Source organism: Lytechinus variegatus, chromosome 9 (assembly GCF_018143015.1).
Source record: "Lytechinus variegatus isolate NC3 chromosome 9, Lvar_3.0, whole genome shotgun sequence".
In the NCBI taxonomy this organism is placed as follows: Eukaryota; Metazoa; Echinodermata; class Echinoidea; order Temnopleuroida; family Toxopneustidae; genus Lytechinus; species Lytechinus variegatus.
The window spans coordinates 10,043,313-10,053,605 of NC_054748.1; positions in this window are offsets into that span (position 1 = coordinate 10,043,313).

A 10,293-nucleotide genomic window follows, 5' to 3' on the forward strand; every position below is an offset into this window, starting at 1 on the left:
CATTATAGTCAATAGAATCAAACGTAGAAAATTGAATGGCGGATACCAGGCGCTACCACACGTAAAAAGGGAAAGAGTGGTTATACGTATAGGCCTATGTAGTGTTATGAGGGTGTGAGAAACAATGATTAAAATACTGGAAAGGGATATATTTCCACAACTTGTAAGGTGTCACAACCCAAATACTTGTTGAGAGATACATTTAAATAATCTCGAAAAGACCTTCCCTTGTTTAGGGTGCTTTTCGAAACCCCATGGTCGCGTGGTATCCACTTATCAATGGAAGTGTACCCCCCGGCAAACCCCCCATTTCTGCGGAAAAGTAAAACATACTGCCCATTACAATGTGTGCTAGAGGCATATCGTTTCTGTAGAAGGTGCTGGCAAAAGAAAAAAAATCCGCAAATTTAGACGGTTTATGGCCTGTTGCATGCTGTGTACATGTCAACGCATGGGAAATGATTCGGCTTGAGAGGTGATCTGACCCATGTGGAATCAATTGCCAGTGATCCACAAATAATGCACATTAAATGCAATATCGATTCGATGAACTGTAATAATGTATATCTAAGCCTTAATTCGGTAAGTTTTTCCTTACTCAATATGTACTCGATTTGTTTGAAAAACCACTTTCTTATCCATGTCATAATCTACATTTCGGAGGTCTCCAGCCAGCTGGAGTCATAGCCATGATACAGGTACAGTCCCGCCGCGAGCTTAGGCAGGCAAATGTCATGGCATGGCATGCTGGTATCGTATGAAAGAGCCTTGCACACGAAAAGCAAGATCTATAGGGCCTGTAACACGAAGCTTGGCAATGATTGTAAAACAGTTTTCTACGTTTGATTGCATTGACAGTAATGTATAATCAATCTAGAAATTCGAGTCAATGATTAATCGTTAGCTTTTGAGTTACCCGACTCTAATCTCGCGTTGTAGAGATTTGCGAAAGGTGCCTAATGTCGCACCAACGTATAATTGGGACCTTTCGCAATCCTCACCGACGCTAATATTGGGGTCCCCTAACACAAAACTTAACGCTTAATCATACACTTGATTTTTAAGGTTGATTGTACATTATAGTCAATAGAATCAAACGTAGAAAATTGCTCTAAAATCAATGCTAAGCTCTGTGTTTCAGGGGGGTTACAGGCCCTACAAATCTGCTTTTCGTGTGCAAAATCCTTTTCCGCGACACCCGCACCATACATGCATGTATATTACGACTGATGGCTGGAGATATTCGAAATGCAGGACCTAAAATAGATTATGACATGGATAAGAAAGTGGTTTTTCAAACAAATCGAGTACATATTGAATGAGGAAAAAATTACTGAATGAAGGCTTGGATATAGATCATTACAGTCCATCGAATCGATATTGCATTTAATGTGGATTATTGGTGGATCACTGGCAATTGATTTCATGGGTCAGATCAACCTCTCTTGCCGAAACCAGTTCTGTACACCGCATATACATGTAGAATACGTTTAAGCACGGACCCTATAGGGTCAATGGTTTGAGCTAACGGGTTTCTTTGTTGTATTGTTTACGCCTTCTACACAAACGATATGCCTCTAGCACACGATGTAATGGGCGTTATGTTTTACTTTCCCCAGAAATGGGGATGAAATTCAAATTCCGGGGGACCACTTCCATTGATGAATGGATACCAGGCGCGACCATGGGGTTTCGAAAAGCACCCTAAACAATGGAAGTAAGTCTTTTTCAGATTATGAAAATGCATCTCTTAATATGTATTTGGATTGTGACACCCTACAAGTATTGGATATGTATCCCTTTTCAGCATTTTAAACATCGTTTTGACACCCATATAACGTTACATAGGACTATACGTAACGTACTTGCCCACTAGTCCCCTTTTACGCGTTGTCGCTCCTGGTATCCACTAATCAATGGAAGTGGGCCCCCCGGGTAGCCTCTCTTGCTCTAGAAGGAGTCAAATGTTGATTTGGAAAGTCGTCCTCAATCGGATATATCGCTGTTACAATAGTAGCAACCAGAAATTTGCACACGAAACGCATATTGAATGTTTCCGCCGCAGATGCGAAACGAAAAAAATCTCATGTCACACAATATGCATTGCAGGACAGAGTTTTACGCCCATGATGACGGGCCCAAAAGGTCCATTCCAAAATCAACTTCCGTTGTAAATTAGCGACCGCGTCCTCAAACGAAAAGTCGGGACTGTCGCAGCATTTCTATCCTGCCCGCGAGACTGCTGTTTTTTAATCACTTTTAAGTCACAATATGAAACATAACTCAATATGATTACATTGTGTATCAATGAAGCCGTAATAAAAGTAATGGCAGTAAATTAATTTGACTTTTAAATAAAGTTTAGTGGAGTCTTTTCTGTCATACTTTCTTATTAGATGGAAAAAAAACATTGAAAATTTACGTCAAACGTTGATAACACGTTGCGTTTGAAAACACTCGGTGTGCGCACACATTCCAACACGCGATCAATTTGGTTAAAACGTAAACTTAATTGCCGGTTCAGTTCTGCGGATTTTCTCAGGGGTATATTATTCATCATTGATTGTTAGCCAGGTCAAGATGGCATCAAATTCTGCAAAGAAAAGAGAGGTGGATGCTGAAAATCGTGTTTTGCATGAAGAATGGATAGACAACTATGCATTAATTTTGCCACAATCGAGCACAAGGCCAATGTGTTGGCCAATCTTCTTTGACTACAAAAAAATATTGATAGGCCTACTACAAAACATTATCCGTCTCTTCAATTCCAGATATCTGCTAAAATTGACATAGGTACAATTAAAATATACATATTCGTTTTAACAAAGTACTACAGTTTTGTTGTCCTTACTATTGACTCTCGGTGTATTTTAAAATCTTGTATAAAATTGTTGGATTAAATTCTCAAATTGCACAAGAGAGCGTCTAGAACCCGGACACAAGGGTCTTCGCGCTTCGCACACATTTTATTTTTAAGTATCCAATTCACCCTGGCCCTTTCAGGTTTATTTCGAGTCTTCATAGAAAAAGTTTGAGAACCCCTGGTCTAGGCTGAAGATGTTTATATCTTCAGCCTTTATCTTCTTTATATAAATAGAGTAAAATTCACAGACTAAAATGCTGAAATTTCATCAAAATTGGATAACAAATAAAAAATTTATTGAATTTTAAAGTTGATCAATATTTAGTAAAAACAGTTATTTGCACATCGTCATGAATATTCATTGGGTCGGCTGATGATATCATATCCTTACTTTCCTTTTTCTTCTGTTTTAACATGAAATCATAAATGTTTTATTTTTCATACATGTGTAAATGATGTGTCTCCATTATGATTAAATAAGTTGCGGCACTAATCAAACTAATGCCTTTCATCAGTTGTCAATCCAATTGTTCTAGTTCTTAGTAGAATTTTTTTGAATAAAGCTAATGTCATATAATACAATACAAAATAACAAGTAGAGATATGACATCGTCAGCCCACCTAATGAATATTCATAAAACATGCCTAGAACTTATTTTTTACCCGAATGATATAAAATTCAATAACTTTGGTATTTGTTGTCCGATTTTCATCAAATTTTCAGCATTTTTCTAGGTGAATTTTACTCTCTTTATTGATATATAAATATCCTCAGCCTGGACCATGCCTTTAAGGGGTGCATTTTCAGAATGTGGAAAATACTTTTTATGGTGCTTTTCGAGACCCCATGGTCGCACATGGTATCTACTCGTCAATGGAAGTCCCCCTTCCCCGTGGTGTGTCTCATGATACCAAGGCGATGCACGAGGGGGAGATTAATAGCTGAAAACGAAAAATATTGTGATCTTTTAGTAATTATGACCAGGGTAAATAAGATTTAAGTGAGCACCGACATTTCAACGCATTGTTTCATTCATGAAAATGATATGTATCTTATTGGAATTAAATCGTGAGCCTTTATGAGCTATCTTGGATAAAGATCACAATTTAATAGTTATAATTGACTCATTTTTAAACGTATTTTTATCTCTTTACAGCAATTTGCATCATAGCTGATATACCATTTTCCGACTTAAATATGACTCTTCGGGAAATCAACCATGGAGCACCTTCCAATGTAACATGTAACTTAGGCTACTCTATTAATGGGTCCAGAATTATAGAGCTGAGTTGTAATGACGGAACTTTGTTGCCTTTTCTTCCTCAAAGATGTTACGGTAAGATCATGTCATTAGTAAGTATTTGCCCCTCCCCCTTGTACACATGCGTGGCAAAATAATTTTTAAACAACCGCTAAACGAGTTTTTCTCTGTGTGCAAAATAACCCCCTATACAAATTTTTGGCGAGCTTCATTTACACATTTCGGTCCCTAAATAAGTTGTCGGCAGAACTATATATATTGATGGATCACTGGCAATTGATTTCATGGGTCAGATCAACCTCTCTGGCCGAAACCAGTTCTGTACACAGCATATACATGTAGAATACGTTTAAGCACGGACCCTATAGGGTCCGTGTTTTGAGCTAACGGGTTTCTTTGTTCTATTGTTTACGCCTTCTACACAAACGATATGCCTCGAGCACACGATTATTATCAGTATATTATCAGTTAGGGTTATAATACCACAATCGGGAAAGAAGTTGCAAACTATTCTTAGAAAGTAGGAAGAGGAAAAAGCCCCGGGGAAAGGGCCTTGGGGGGACATATTGTTATACAGTCTGTATCAAAAAAAGTATACACTTAGACAAAAATCCGGTGAAATTAAACATTGGTTATATCCTGAATATTTTTTTTTTCACATTTTAAAATTGGTATAGATACACTTGAATAAATTAATGACCATATAACTGACGAAAAATATTTCCGCTTGGGTGAGCACCATTTACTTTTGAAAATTTAGTGAAAAATGATTTGCGCAGAACTTCGAAATATTTATGTGAATAAAAGAAGACCGTAATCACGAAGAACACATGGGATTTAGCTAGTATAATTGGTTTGAAGATATAGTTTACCTTTTTAAACTTGTTTCCTTGCCCAAAACACTAAGAAGGGAGCATTTTACCCCATCCCACTCCCCCACAAGCCGAGGCTATCGTGACGATATTTGCTTTACAATGATCTGTAAATTTACATTAAATGGCTCAGGCTTGATTTTTTTCATTTTGTTAATCATTGTCAAGCTGGGGAAAAGTGTGAAGAAACATGTATTAAATGAAAAACGAAATGTAAATTAACTTTAAATGATCAAAACATAGTGAAAAAATGTTCTAGATGTCTGAATCTAAACTTTTGTTTAGATTCAGTTATGTCCTGGTTGGGTACGCCGTGGTCTAATGGTTGTGACACTCGCCTTTGATACAGAGGGTCGTGGGTTCGAATCCTAACCATGGCGTGTTTTCCCTCTTCAAGAAATGTATCCGCACTGTGCTGAACTCGACCCAAGTGAGGTGAATGGGTACCCAGCAGGAATAGTTCGTTGTATGCACTGAGCGCCGGTGATGGTGGCTCGAGCTAAAGCCGGTGTAATAATACCAGCGATTTGAATTCTCAGGCAAAAGGCGCTTTATAAATTAATACAGCTGCTATTATCATTATTATTGTTATCATTATTATTATCATTATTATTATTATCATTATTATTATCATTATTATTATTATCATTAGTATTATTATAACTATTACGTCCTCAGATCCAGCTGGCACAAAAGTGGTAAAGGCTCTGCCTACTAAGTGTTAAAATTTCATTTTGGGTGGCAAAATTGTTACAAAATGCTTGAATGTATCCGTTTCATATCAATTGACTAAAAGTGCAAAGGAAAAGTTAGAAAAATGTTTTGCAGGGTAAGTTTGATTTCGTCTTTCACCTTGAAACAGCGTAAACACGAAAATTTATGTGCATAGAAATTTCTGCGATCTTTAAAAAATGGAAAGTGCTCATTCAAGTGTAATATTCTTCAACACTCTTACTTTTATTGGATAGATGAGACCAATACCCAAGAATATATGTGAACAAATATCCACTTGTTATATATTTTTTTAGTTCCCGGGGCTTTTTCAAAGTGTATTTTTTATACGCACTGTATAATAAGAATTGTAACGGCAATTACATTCATTTATGTAGTTTTTTCCTCTTTAAGGATATTCATAGCATATAATGATTAAGAATAATCCAGAATGTCTCAGTAAAGGCATGCCTACACCTATTTAATTAGAGTAATGAAAGTAATTTTTGTTATTTCTTGAATGTGCAAAAATACACAATACAAACTGCTACACAATAGACCTCTAGTGGCAGTGAAAAGGACAATGGGATAAGCTATGTTGTTTACATTGTTAATTTCACTGAGGTCATTAAAAAGTCTTCCAGAAGTGGACTTTTCTAGAAAGAAGGATAATGTGTTTATTAAAGACAATAGTAGAAGCTTCCAGAGTAGTGGAAGTTTATATTTCACAAGCTGACAGTTTCGACATCATCATATCAGATCAGAACTTAGAGTTTCACACCAGACTTTATGACAGAGCATAATTTATTTCCACCTGGAATACATCTATCTTTTGTGGAATTATTTGCATGCCATCAACGAATTGTTTGCATTTACTTAGAGAGAGGAATTTTCAGTTTTCACTGAGATCTTCTACTTGTTGAATGAACGCTTTCAACACATGGATTGCTGAAATCGACTGTTAATCATCATCAATAACTTTTCAACTCGTTAAAGTGACTCTTGTTTATATTAATCGTGCATCAACATCAATTCAATCATCGCCATCATTGTGAACTTTAATTTAAGTAATCTTCGCCAACCAAATGGGATTTTATCTGGTTTTAATACAGGACTATCATATTTTTATTGCACATCTAACTCTTCAAGAGATGTAAGATTATTATTTATTTTTTGTTTTGTTTAGTGTATGATCTATTTCCTGTGATAAACAAGGGAAATCAAATTTAAAACCAAATTTCCATTGTTATTTGTTGCAGTATCGTAACAAATAGTTTTGGGGGCTTGTCCGGGAAACGAGAGCCAATTTGATACCATGGATACCAAAACCCGTTCGGGAAACGAAAGCCAACTCGAGACAAAAGTCAATTCGAAACAAAAGCCAATTTGAATTGAAGATCCATCTCGAAAGTTTGGGAAAGTTCTAGAATAAACTGTACGGTGGTATTACTAGCTTGTATTTCTGTATATTACACTATGGCTACATTTGATGTTAAAGAATTTATTGCAATGACAGAATTGTTATGTGATCATTTTAAAAAAAGATGACTTGATAGCAGTTTGTGATTATTTGGGTGTATTCTAGTGATGATTACAGAAGGCAGAGATAATTCACTTGTTAGCTAGTCACATGAATTTTACAGAGGAGTCTGAAACTTATGTCATTGTTTCAGATAATGCACAGATTCAACGTAAAATGGAAATGAGAGAAAATCTTGAAGAGGAGGAAGTAAAATAATGAAAGAAAACATTGAAATGGAGAAAAAATGAGATTGGAGTACCAGTTAAAATTGAGAAAGAAATTGAGTTAGCTCATGCAAATACTAACTCTGCTAAAGATAAATCTCCCCAGTGCTTTAATGTTGCGAGAAACATTCGCCTTGCAAGCAGGGATTCCCCCATTGAGTCCACGGGTTTCTGTCCATTTGAATTGGTCTATGGTCATGAGGTTAAAGGCTCCCAAAAGCTTATCAAAGAGAGTTTCATGGTTCAGGGTGATGATGTAAATCTTCTAGAATATGTGTCAAAGTTTACAGAAAGGCTCTAAAAAGCTTGTGATTATGCAAAGGAAAATTTGAAAGTGTCGCAGGGAAAAATGAATGCTCAAGCTGACAAAATGCAAAAGAGCGAATAATCAAGTCTGGAGACAAAGTATTAGTGTTGGTGCCTTCGCAAGGTGAGCACTTGAAAGCTAGGTTTAGTGGTTCCTACACAGTGCGCCTTACAAAATCGAAACCGAGATTTATCGATGATTTATCATAACTTAATCACAAATACAATAGACAAATGACCTAACATTTTCATGCTTAGAGTCTCCTCTTTCATGTGCAATTACTCAGATCATTTCTCATTCAGGCATGGGTGAGCAAAAGCTACTTGAAAAGGGGATACCAAAAAGTCTCTTGGCGGGCCGTATTTGGGTTTTGAAAAGAAAACCACATTTCTTAAAAGTCCAATACTTGCTCTTTAATTCGATACCTCGATTATTGAAAATGGTCAATAAATAACAAAGTTCTGGTTATTTGAAATAAGGCTTAAATTTCAATAATTTCATAAAATGAAGAGGTAGGTTTTACAGGCTAGCGTTATTTTTATCTCCCTTATATCTTGGAGATTGGTATCATTGATCTCAAGAACTAGAGGTTGAGGTGGGATTTTGGAGAAGGTAACCCGCATGGCCTTACCTTGGTTTCAATCGCATATCTGACTCTTGACACCATTGTGTTAGCGACTCTAAAGCATCCAAATTCGTACTTTCTCCACTCACACTGCAAGTATCTGGAAATGTCATATCATCAACGTTTTTCCATCGTGCCACATTTGTCATGTTTGTTGATGTTTGGAAAGCACTATTTATCATTGCTAGGAACAAAAGTGGACCAAGGCGTATCCCTTGCGGAAGACCTGCATTTGCTGACCCTGACAATTTGTTTAAATTACGCTTTACTTGCTGGCGATCACTTAGAAAACTAGGAATCCAGGGAGTCAGCGACGGACGAACGCCCATGCAACGCAGCATGTCAATTGCAAGGCTGTGTTGGACAAGATCGAACGCTTTGGTGAAGTCCGTGTACACAGTGCCGTTATATTACCCAACTGTTGACTGTCAATGTTATGAGCAATTTCACCAAGAGCCAAACAATAAACTACCAGCTGGTGAAGTTTTGAGAAGTGACCCGTCAAGGAGATCGGACGAAGCTTTGTCAGTTCGCTTGCAGGCGATTCCTTTAGTATTGGTGCAACAATAGACCTTTTTCCACTGAAGAGGGACTGCCCTTTCTTAAAGCTCTTGGAGAAGCTTGGTGAAAATTCCGTCTGGTCCACAATTCTTTCCACGTTTGACTTTTTTGAGGTCATTTTAGATATTCCATGGTTTGCCCGAAGGAAAGTCTTGTGGATGACATGGAAAACATGTTGAAAGAGTCTCTGTCAAGCTTTGGGATATATCACTGGAAACAGTCAAGGAAACTCCCGCTTTTGCGAGAGCGACAGAATCTCGATTAACAGGGATTTGTGGTCGCATGACGTAATCTTTTAGGATCTCACCGAATAGCTTTCCTGTACAAAGTGAATGGGTTTTTTTGACATACCCTCACTAAAAAATTCATATAAAAAAAGCACCACGGTGGCGGATTTTTATTTTCAAATATGTTAAAGAAAACTAAATTTCTCATCTATATTCCAAAAAATAGAATTCGCCACCGTGGTGCTTAGACGCTATTGAAGAAAGAAGACACATTTATGCTGAAAAAATGCAAGCAAAAGTTCTCGTAAGAGGAGGTTAGTCTCTGCGTTCAGCCTTTGTGCCGCGATACTCCGCTACATGTAGCCGAACGCGTGGTGTGTGTGTGTACAAAGTGTGCATAGAGCTATGGTACTACCATGGACATTCCATGATCATGCTGAAAGTTATTTTGGGTACGGCATTACGTAATATATGATAAGAAAGACTTGGAAAATATATTCGTTCCTATGGTAATAACCTCTAACCAGCTCTCCGGCGGTTTAGTGCTAGGGAAAATGGATATGCAGTTCTCGATAATGTTCATAATCTAAACCATTGATCTCACACCTGTTCACTGCTAGCATGGATCATGTCGAATGGAGAATGGTCATGATTATAATGACCTCATGATATTCTCATCAGGGCTGGACGTTTGAGGGAAGTTTGGACATGGATCGAGCTGACAGGCAGACTTTTATAATGCACTTGATTTGGTGACCGCTAGCCCCAATACTTTGCAGTATGTATGTTTTGGAGGTGAATACAGTATACTTTTTTCCAATTTGTTGGCTTCGTCAACCAGCCAATGATTGTTTTAGGACAGACCTGTATTCGGCATGCTTTGAAATTGCATATCGACGTAATAATTTCCATGACTTCCGCCGGCACTGGTAGTGGAAATAATATTATAATGAATTGATTATGGATTGTGCATCAGATCATAAGCTGAATGCTGAGGTGGAATTAACATGAAAGTTGGATATTACGGATATGACGGTGGATCCAAAAATATGGTCTTATTACGGTACATTTAACGTCAGGATTAAGGGTAAGTGATGAACGAAAATCAAATTGAATGCT